Genomic DNA, 11,460 nt, shown 5'->3' with positions numbered 1-11,460 from the left:
TTCCATCAGCACCCCCCAGCAAGTGATTTCTTTTGAAGAGTTGCCCTACCACATCAGATATGACTTCCCTGGAGTCTCAGAGCTGACTAGAATCTGGTTTTGTCCATATTGTCAAGGCACATATTTTCTGAAAGCCAGGACTGACCCTACGACTGATTTCAGTAGGGGCTATCAAGGAGATAAGATTAAAGGAAAGTCAATCAACCATGCTACACCTAGTTTCCTATTTCCTTCACACACACCCACCTACCCCCCCATAAAAAAAAAAAAGCCCTAGAGGAAACATTTTTAATCTGATTGTGCTACCTGAATGAGTTAGCCCTTTAATCCTCAGTAGACTAGCAAGGTTCAGTTTATCCTCTTAGCCAACAGCCCGCTAAAGTTTAGGGATGGGGGTTCACAGATCCAGAAGGCTCAGCAGCCTGGGGAACACAGAACCAGTTCTTGCTCTCTCTCAACTTTGTCCCCCTTGCATACAAATTCCCACTGTCCACAGAATGATGTCCAAACTCAACAGTCTTTGTCTACAGAACCAGGACGACCTGAGCCTCCCAAGGCAGGATCTTGTTCTCACTCATCTGCAGGTCTGCCCACCTCTGAGCACCGATGCTGGCACATAAGCCAAATGGAGCTCAATGAATGAATGGCAACTGTGTGAAAATGTAACTCATATAAAACAAAAGTACCAAATGTCCAAGTCTCTTCAGAGTCTCAAGTCAAAAAAAAAAAAAAAAAATTTAACTGGAGAGCACTTTAAATCTTTGCCAAATTTCTCAAGGATCACCCCCCAAAAATTCAATTCATAATGTAAAACAAAACTTACAAACTCGTATCTCACCTTCATGGCAATTGGCCCCCAAATCTCTCTCAAATTACCCCCAATTTTCCGAACTTTTCTCATTCCCTTCCCATGTTCCTTTCCAGCTTCCATTCTTTCCTAGAAGTACAGGGTAACGAGTTAAAAACATAAGCTCCAGGGCTCATCTTGCTGGGTCAAATTTCTGTCATGTTTTAACTGAAGCAGGTACCTGGCATGTGGTATAGTACTCAATAAATCCAACTTGTTATTTAAATCCTACTGACTTCTCCAATATCCTTTTTTTTTTAAAACTTGGCCCCTTTTCCATTAATGCAAGACGAAATGTCTATTAGTTTTCCAGGGTTACCAAAACAAACTGCCACAAACTTGGTGGCTTAGCACAACAGGAATTTATTTTCTCACATCTCTGGAGGCCAGAAGTCCAAGGTCAAGGTGTTGGCAGGGCTGTGCTCCTTCCAGAGCTCTAGGGGGGCTTTGTTCTTTGCCTCTTCAAGCTCCTGGTGGCTGTCAGCATCCCTGGGTTTGTGGCTGCCTCTGTCTCCACACGGCCTTCCTCTGTGTGTACCTCCTCTGTGTGTTTCATGGGAACTTTGTCATTGGATTTAGGGCCCACCCAGATAATCCAAGGTGATCTCATTTCAAGATCCTGAACTTAATTCCATCTGCAAAGACACTTTTCTGAATAGCCTCTCATTCACAGGTTCTAAGGGGTCGGGATGTGAACGTATCCTTTTTGCACAGCCACCATTCAACTCACTACGAAATGACCTCGAGTCCTTCTTTGCGTGGGCGGTGGGCGGGGAGAGGGCTGGATACTCCTGTAATTTAAACTTTTTCTTTTACCCTTGTCATGATGAACAGATCAAGTCAGCAGCCAGCATCAACTACTTGGGAACCTGGGATGAGGTCCTGCACTTGGCCAAACACAATTCAAAGTGATCTCTGACGGCCATGAAGAGGTTCTGGAACACCATGGCTGCCCAGGTGAGGAAGCGCGCCAGGAGAAGTCGCTTGCTGGGCTGCCGGCAGCAGGACACGCAGTACTTGCAAGCGCTGCAGCAGTCGTGAGGCAAGCAGCCGTCACAGCGGTACTGCTTTGTGCCAGGGACGTTGACGTCCCCGTGGCCATTCCCCAGCAAATCCTCCCTTTCACCAACGTATCCCAGCCTGTCGGTGACGAGGTGCTTCCCTTGAAGGGAGCTCCGGCACCGGTGGCCAGGCCGGAAAGTGTTGCAGCACTTTCCACAGAATGGGCTGGCCATGGTCTTGAACCTCGAGGAGATTCTGATTTCTCACTGCCCTCTCCTCCTGCTCGAAGGTGCTGAGGAGGAAGTAGACAAGCAAGAGCCAGAAGACCAGGGCGAGCAGCCACCTCTTCCAGAGGAGCTGGCGCCACACCCTGGCGGCCATGTTCACGGCGCCCGCGAATGTCGGGCATGGCGGCGGGCTGTGCGGCGGGGCAGGCGCAGGTCCAGGCGGCATGGCCTCTATGTGGCCAGTGGCCCCATCAGTTGTGGCGGGTGGTGGCCCAGCCAGTGTCCGGCAGCCACTAACTCGTCTTTATATTAAGCCTTCACTATTCAAATTATTGTGTAATTTCTGTCTCCTGAATGGACCCTGACAGATAAAACAGCTTCTGGTCATAGTCTTCCGGAGATACTCTATGGCTATGCAGTGTGTGTGTGTGTGTGTGTGTGTGTGTGTGTGTGTGTGTGTGTGTGATCTCTTTTGTTGTATAATTAGTAATATTCTGTACAATGTTGTTGTTTTTTTAAATTCAACCATTGTTGCATACCACCACACATAAATTTTTCTCGTTTTTAACTGTTGCGTAGTATTCTCTTGTATAGATGTACCATAATTTATTTAACCAGTTTCCTATTAATGGAAAATTAGATTATTTCCACTCTTTTCTCCCCACAAATACTATAGTAGTATTCTTATTTGAGAGGTCCATATGCCCATGTGCAAGCCTATCTCATCTGAAAAATCACTTCCTGGAAAAGATTCTATCTTCTTGAATTCTCTCCAAACTATCTCCATACTTACTGCTTCCACCATATTATAAGCATTCTTCATTTAAAAAAAAAAGTGTTTTTTATTAATTGGAATTAAGAAAGCATTTTGCATACATTTTAATTATTTAAATTAAAATTATTTAATTTTACTCAAATAAATAAATTTTAAAAACCATGTAAAATCAGTGAAAAACAACGCAAAGAAGATTATCATCAGATATTTTGAGACAGGAATGCCCATGCATACACACACACACACACAAACTTTCTATGTTTCCAGAATATAAATTTCTTCTTGAGAATCCATGATATACTTTTTAAAGTTAATAACATTTTCCTCACACTTGTGCCAAGTTGGCTGCTAAAGTAGTAACATAAAAATAGATGAAAATATTTTAATATATTCTGAATTACTCCTAGATATAACTTGATTGATCATTTTATTCTTGCAACAGTTAACTGGCTGTATCAGGTGCTATCCTCTGACATTTCCACTTCTTGTATTAGTGTATCTGTTTTCTTGATTACCAAAACATCTTTTACTTTTCCTTCTCCTATTCTCTATCCATTCAGTCCTCATGTCCTGTTATTCTTTTTCTTTTGTTTGAAGGGAGGTATATTGAGATATCCAATTTCTATACAGTGAAACTCACCCTTTGTAGGTGCATAGCTTTGATAAATGTGTGCAGCTGTGTAACCACCACCATGATAAAAATATTATATAAAATATTTCCCCATCACCCCAGAAAGTTCCATGTGCCCTGTAGGCAAATCCTCCCCATACCCCAGCACCTGGTAACCACTGGTCCGATTTCTGTACCATTAGCTTTGGTTTTTTTTCAGAATGTCATAGCCACGGAATCATACAGTATTTAGTTTGGCTCCTTTCACTTAGCATAAGGCTTTTGAAATTCATCCATGTTGTAGTATCAGTAGGTCATTCCTTTTTATTACACACTATTCTATTTATGAATGTACACTTTATCCATTTACTAGTCAATACTTCCAATTTTGGTGATTATGAATAATGCTGCTCTAAACATTCTTGTCAAAGTCTTTGTGTGGACTAAGTTTTTTGTTTTCTTGAGTAAATACCTAGGAGTGAAATTGCTGGTTTGTAGGGTATGTATATATTTAACTTTGTAAGAGACTGCCGAACTCTTTTCCAAAGCAGCTTGTTTTGCATCCTCCCCAACATTTGGCCTTCTTTCTTTCTTTTTACTTTTAAAGCTTTATTTATTTATTTGAGAGGGAGAGAGCATGAGTGGGAGGGGCAGAGGGAGAGGGAGAAAGAATCTCAAGCACAGAACCCGACATGGGGCTCAATCTCATGACCCTGAGATCAGGACCTGAGCTGAAACTAAGAGTCAGACGCTAACCAACTGCACCAACCAGGTGCCCTGGCCTTCTTTATTTCTGATGGGATGACTGCACTTGTCTCTGCAATGATCTCTTAGCTCCATGCCTTCCAAACTCTGATCCATCCCTCAAATGTGCCTCTAAAATGCCCTCCACTCTTAAGTGGTTCTGACTTCCTCAGGATAAGGTCCAAACTCCTCAGCCTGACACAAACAAGACTCTTCAAGCTCTGAGCTCCTTCCTCACCCACCCTCCCAACTACATTCATTCCCACTCAGGCAGCTGGACACTGGCTCTAAGTTGCAGACTAGGCCCCTTTTTCCTAATTCGGTACTTCTGTGTAGCCTAATGTGGTTGTTTGGGAAGAGCATTTATTTTCTATTCCCAGCATGAATACACGCTCTGAATTTTGGGTAGTGTTGGCATTTATGCAACTGAATATCTACCAGGGTATTTTTTTCTCCCACTATTTTTTATGAAAATTTTCAAAAACTCAACAAAGTTGAAAAACTAGTGTAATGAACACCCAGATTCAATTCAACAATTGTTAACATTTTGTTATGTTTGACTCCTTTATCTATCTACCATAGATTCATTCTTCTTCTCCTTCCCCTTCTCTTCCTGGTCCTCCTTCCTCTCCTTCTTTTCTTCTTCTGCTCCTCTTTCTCCTTTTCCTCCTCCTCCTCCTTTTGCCAAACCATTTCAGATTTCAGATGTTTACTAAACCATTTGCTAAATACATTTCAAGTGTATGTATCTCCTAAAAATTAGAACAACCTCCTTCATAACTACACCATTACTTTACCTTAAGTAAATTTAAAACACCTAATATTGTCTAATACTCTTTATATTCATAGTTTGCTATTGTCCTCAAAATATATTTCACCTCGTTGTTTTCCAAGCCAAGATCCAATCAAGCTTCATACATTGCATTTATCTACCAGTGAATGTTTAACTTTGATTGAGTCACAGTTTGCCCAGCTACCTGCTTCTTCACCGTGATGACTCAGTTGTGTCCCTGCCTTAGCAAGAAATCTCCCATGAACCTCCAGCTCCATTCAAGTTCCCTGTGCCTTGCTGTGATTTCAAGAAGCCTATGCTTAAATCTATTGGGAGATTTGACATTTTGTATTACAAACCTGTTGTTGAAATTTTCTATTTCCTCAATTAGATTCTGAGCATCTTGAGGGCAAAAAAATTGGCATTCTTTGCCTTCCTGCTAGATGGTAATCGTTCAATACATTTAAAGAATAAGTGATGGAATACCAGTTCCTTGGTCCCTCATTGGGAAGAACTACAATAAATAAATAGACTCTGAGGGCTGGAGCCAGGATGAACAGGGAAAAGGGCAGGTAAGACAAAGGTTTGAGAGGCCATTCCAAATACAGAATGTTGCTTGGAGAGCTTTGAATATGAATTGTATGTTCCATCCCCTCTCTCAGTAGGTGAAACACTAGATGTTTGTGAATTAGAGATAAACGTAGAGTCTAGCAGCACCATAAACATTTTGGCCAGATAATTCTTTTTTTTTTTTTTTTTAATTTTTTATTTATTTGAGAGAGAGAATGACAGAGAGAGAGAGCATGAGAGGGGGAGGGTCAGAGGGAGAAGCAGACTCCTCGCTGAGCAAGGAGCCCGATGCGGGACTCGATCCTGGGACTCCAGGATCATGACCTGAGCCGAAGGCAGTCGCTTAACCAACTGAGCCACCCAGGCGCCCCTTGGCCAGATAATTCTTGAGAAAGAATTATAAAGACAAAAATCAAGGCTACTGCAACCCAGTGGTCCATTTCTGTTTACACAGCTGTTCTACTGCTGCTTTCCTAATGTGTTTTTAAGGAAATATCCACTTCCGGTGGGTCCCTAGATTGGGCCTTGACGACCACTTTATGCCCATGGTCACTGGAGAAAATCGTAATTCAACCACTTTGAATTTCCAGGATGAAATTTCTCCCTGAGTAGTAGCCTTTTCTGCAGTTAAATTTTCATCTTTGTGGCAAACTTTTCTTTTGGATAAACTTCTTTCAGATACTTCCTTCTTCTCCATTTCCCATCACCTGTGGGATTAATTCCAGGATCACACATTAACTTTGATTCCAAAGTGACTCAGAGGCTGCACACCAAGACTATTTTAGGTGGAGTGTTTCCTCCTGAGTCATCTTGTCCCCTGGTAGCAAGCATCCTGCGGATTTCCTCAGCTCTGCTGTTGAGAACAGGAAGCCAAGGCCAGAAGCAGCCAATAAGCACGGCAGCCCAGTGACTCTCCCTGGTTCCTGGAGGACTAGCAAGAAAATCCTGATTTAGTAAGAATTCATTGGCAAGAAAATTGGGAGTTTACTGGAGACAAATGGCTTCAGGAATCTTCTTTATGAGTACACCTATTTTTTTCAGGAGGCAGGTTAAAAAAGAGTCTTCTTAGAAATGAAATTAAGTAAATTTTTTTTCTTTTTTTTTGCTTGTCTGGGGACACTTCATTAGATGTATTCATTAATGGGATCACCAAAATAAGGATATTACTCAACTCCCCTTTCCACAATTTTATCAGATTTTCCAGCCTGTCATATCCTCTTTATTTACTTCTGTCACCCTCACACTTACTGAACGGTCTTCCAAATGGCAATTGGTCCTGTACCTCCCCAAGTCTTCGTAAATACCTGTGACATAAAAGTCGACTAAGACTGGGGAGTATTAGCCATGCATGTTGCCCTTCCCTGACCCTATCTCCACAGTAGACAGCAGTCATATATCTAGCTAACCTATCTTGTTACCAGCGTGTCTTCAAAATAACATTGTAGGCAGCCACTACCAAGGAATCAGAATATCCACATTTGAAACCCATTTGCAATGAAGAAGAAGGGATTGATACGTAGAAGTGTATCCGGCAAAGGCAATTGATGAGTCCAAAGAATATAAAAGTCTTGGACTTAACTTCTAGTTCTTGGGCAAGTTGAAAATTTTTTTTTCTTAGGTCCTTTTTTTTTCACATGCAAAATGAGATTAATAATGCTTTCACCTTAGTGTCATTGAATTCATTTGTTTGTTTGTTTGTTTTAATGTATGTGAAAGCTTCTAGCACAGTTTCTAGCATGAAAAAAGACATCTAATAAGTATTAGATGTCAATTCATCATGATTACTTTGAGGGACACCCGAATTGGGAGTGACTGCTCATCTCACCGACATTGGAATTTACTGGAAGCCATTGTGCTGGTAGAAGATGGAAAATCCTCAATGATTCCACTCTCTGTAAACTTTAACAAAAAGTATTTAGTCACTCTTCTTCAAAGTACAAAGTATCAGCAATAAGAATAAGAATAAAATCTCAACTAAATCCTCTCAATTCCTTTTTCCAATCCTCTTGTTTCCCATCCTACCTCGCCTCTCGCTTTCATGGCCACAGCGTGTTAGTCTGCAGGGACTACTATAGCAAAATAGTACAGACTAGGGGGATTAAACAACAGAAATTTATTTTCTCAGAGTAATGGAAGCTTGAGATCCAAGATCAAGATGTCAGCAGGTTTGGTTTCTCTTGAGACCTCTCTCCTTGGCTTACAGATAGCTGCCTTCTTGTTGTGTCCTCACTCAGTCTTTTCTCTGTACACCAGGTGCACTTGGTATCTCTTTGTGTGTTCAAATTTCCTCTTCTTATAAGGACACCAGTCACATTGGATTAAGGCCCACCCTACCAGCCCCGTTTTTACTTAATTACCACTTTAAATATAGTCACATTCTGAGGTTATAAGGATTAGTGCTTCAACATAATGAATTTTGAGGGACACAATTCAGCCCATAATACACCTTTAGACTTTGTCTTCATCAATGCCTGAAACATTTTAATCTCAAATTCCAGCATCCCACTTCTCAATCATTAAATTCTGCCTTTCCAGCTCTTTCTCTTTCTGCCACCCCAAACAAGGAACTCTTCAACCACACTGGGACACACAGTCTCCAAATCCAACCCCCTTTTCTCTCTCCTCACATTCTCTCATGTCCGTGACTTTCTCACACTGCGTTCCATGGTCCATCATTGTAATCACTCTCTTACATAGATTCTTGATTCCCTTGCCTCTCTCTCTCTTCACGGTACTTGCCTGGCAAAGTCCCAGTTCTGACAATTCCAGCTTCCTTACTCCTCTGCCCATACCTCTGCAGCTGCAGTTCACTAGGAAAAACACTCAATCATGCTGCCCAGGCTCACTATCCATTCATGACCTCATTGGGCCCCCACTGCCTGCTGGCAATCCTCAAGACCATCCACCATCTTAGGCAACTGTTTATACCTTTTCCTCTCTCTCCAAACCTTTAATACTCTCCCCCCATTCTCCTTCTCGGCTGATCAACCTGCTTCCTGTTTCACCAAGAAAACAAATCCAATCTCGTCTGTTCTGTCTTCCTTTCTGTGCCAAGGACTGAGGGGCCCAGGCTATATCTAAGACCAACTCCTCCATCTGTGTACATGCTCCCAACCCTTTTCATTTACTCAAGGACACCTTCCAGCAATTCTCCCCTCTCTCTCTTGCATTGTCAATCCCCACCTCCCCTCACCCACTCCCAACGAGAACATTCCCATCAATGTACAGACATACTATAATTTTTCCCATTAAATTTTTTCCCTTGACTTCCATTTTCCTCCAGCTACTGCTTCATTTTTCTGCTCTCCTTTATAGTAAAACTCTCCAAAAAAAACTCCTCTCCTCTCTTTCCGTTCTCTTTTGAACCCACTCCAGTGGGCCTCCTATGTCTATCGCACCACCAGTTTCTCTTATCAAGGTCATTGGTGACCTCCATGTTGCTAAATCCAATAGCCAACTCTCAGTCCTCCCATATTACTTGAAGAATAGGCAGCATTTGACTCAGTTGGTTACTTCCTCCTCAGCTAGAAACTCAAATTTTAGGATAAGCTTCTGGTTTTTCTCTAACTCACTGGCCACTTCTCAGGCTCCTTTGCTGGCTCCCTGTCATGTCTCCAAACTCAACTCATTGGACTGCCCAGGATTTAGTCCTTGGGCCTCTTTTCTGTCTACACTTATTCTCATAGCGTTTCATGGCTTTAAATAATATCAAATGCTGACAACTCTTATACACTCCACCCAAGACTTTTCTCCTGCACTTCATATTTGTATATCCAACTACCTAATTGGCATCTCCACTTGGATTTTAATAGGTATCTCAAAACTTGGAATGCCTGAAACTTACCACTTCATCTTTTCCCCTCCCAAACCTGTTCAACCTGCTGTTTTGGTCATTTCAGTTAATGACAACTTCATTCTTCCAGTTGCTTGGGACTTGCACCATGTAGTCATCTTTGATGCCTCTTTTTCTCTTATACTCAATCCAATCTGTCACCAAATACTGTTGATTCTGTCTTAAAAATACATCCAGGGGCACCTGGCCAGCTCAGTCAGTAAAGCACGTGACTCTTGATCTCCAGGTTGTGAGTTCGAGCCTCACGTTGGGTGTAGAAATTATGTAAAATAAAATCTTAAACACACACATGCACAGAATCCAGCCTTTTTTTCACCATCTCGGCTACTACCGTCATGGTCTGAGCCACTATTATCTCTTACCTGGATTGTTGAAATGTCTTTAGAACTCACCTCCTTTCTTTCAACCAATTCACAACACAGCAGCCATGGTGAGCCTTTGAACATAGCAAGTCATTTTCCTACTCAAAACTAATCTCAGATGTTACTACTTTTCCCCCCCTTCACTTGGCTCTAGCCACAGTGGTCTTCTCGCCAGGATTCACTTCGACCTCAGGGCTTTTGTACACTTGCCATTCTCTCTGCCTGGAATCCTTTCCCCCCAAGTTCCCTACATGCTCACACTCTCCACTGCCTTCACATCTTTACTCAGATGTCATCTTGTTAAGATCTTTCCTGACCACCCTGTTTGAAATGATATTCCCATCCCTATTCTCTGGCACTCCTACTTGCCCTTTTCTTGATTTATTTTAGCCATACTATCACTACCTGACAAGCTATAGATGTATTTTTTTATTATTAATCTCCCCACAATAGAATGTAAGCTTTACAAGGGCAAGGATTTTGAACTATCTCCTTCATGGATCCATCTCTCCCCAGCTCTTAGAACAGTGCTTGGCACATAAGAGGTGCTCAATAAATATTCAGCCCAAACTGTTGCTCTCCCTATCATCCTAAGGGTTCTAGTAAATATGATTTTAGTCTCCCTATCATCCTAAGGGTTCTAGTAAATATGATTTTAGTCTCCCTATCATCCTAAGGGTTCTAGTAAATATGATTTTAGTCTCCCTATCATCCTAAGGGTTCTAGTAAATATGATTTTAGTTTGCTTCTATGTCCCTGGAAAAAAAATCCAATGACCAGACTTTGTGGTGCACTTTGCTCAAAAACACTAGGGGAAAAAAAAAATCACACTCACCAGGGGTGCCAAGAAATCTCTTTGGAACCCATCCTAGAATAAGATTTAGTTTCTAGGTTTTTTTTGTTTGAATCCAAAAGTGGATCCAAGGATCTCAATTTTTTTTTTTAAAGATTTTATTTATTTATTTGACAGAGGGAGACACAGCGAGAGAGGGAACATAAGCAGGGGGAGTGGGGAAGGGAGAAGCAGGCTCCCCGCCGAGCAGGGAGCCCGATGCAGGGCTCCATCCCAGGACCCCGGGATCATGACCCGAGCCGAAGGCAGACCCTTAACGACTGAGCCACCCAGGTGCCCAGGATCTCAATTTTTTGGAAAAAAAAAGTATGAATATAATATAGCATTATTTATATAAAATAAGTTTTTATTCTCTTGACTTAAAAGTATATATATTATAGAATATTTCTGGAGGACACTAACAAATTAATGTAAATACTTCTGGGATCAATATTTAAGAGCTCATGAAACAGAGCTCTTTGGGTACCAAGAGAGCAGATGTTACTTCTGCTCTCTGTACTGTTTTTATTGTTAATGATGGCTCTGATTTATTGTCTACTCCTTCTATATCACTTGACACTGTGGTTTGTACACAAAATCTTGTTTAACCCTCACATTATTCTTCTAGGGAAGGTATAATTTTTTTTAATTTCCATTTCACAGATGAGGAAGTTGAGACTTAAGAAAGTTAGGTTGAAAAAAAAAAAAAGAAAGTTAAGTTGAGGGGCGCCTGAGTGGCTCAGTTGGTTAAGCGTCTGCCTTTGGCTCAGGTCATGATCCCAGGGTCCTGAGATTGAGCCCCACGTTGGGCTCCCTGCTTATCCCTCTGCTGCTCCCCCTGCTTGTGCTCTTTCTCTCTCTCTGTC

The 11,460-nt window shown here is 41.8% G+C and overlaps 1 pseudogene; it reads right to left on the bottom strand.

Annotated features, from left to right (window-relative positions):
- Positions 1–1,157: 1,157 nt before the first annotated feature.
- Positions 1,158–2,302, bottom strand: LOC102745389 (SREBP regulating gene protein pseudogene; annotated as a pseudogene).
- Between the last annotated feature and the right edge of the window lie 9,158 nt (positions 2,303–11,460).

Source organism: Leptonychotes weddellii, chromosome 1, assembly GCF_054177405.1.
Source record: "Leptonychotes weddellii isolate Sample4059 chromosome 1, ASM5417740v2, whole genome shotgun sequence".
Taxonomy (NCBI): Eukaryota; Metazoa; Chordata; class Mammalia; order Carnivora; family Phocidae; genus Leptonychotes; species Leptonychotes weddellii.
Note: the sequence above shows the minus strand (reverse complement) of the source record. Positions and strands in the feature narration are given on the sequence as shown.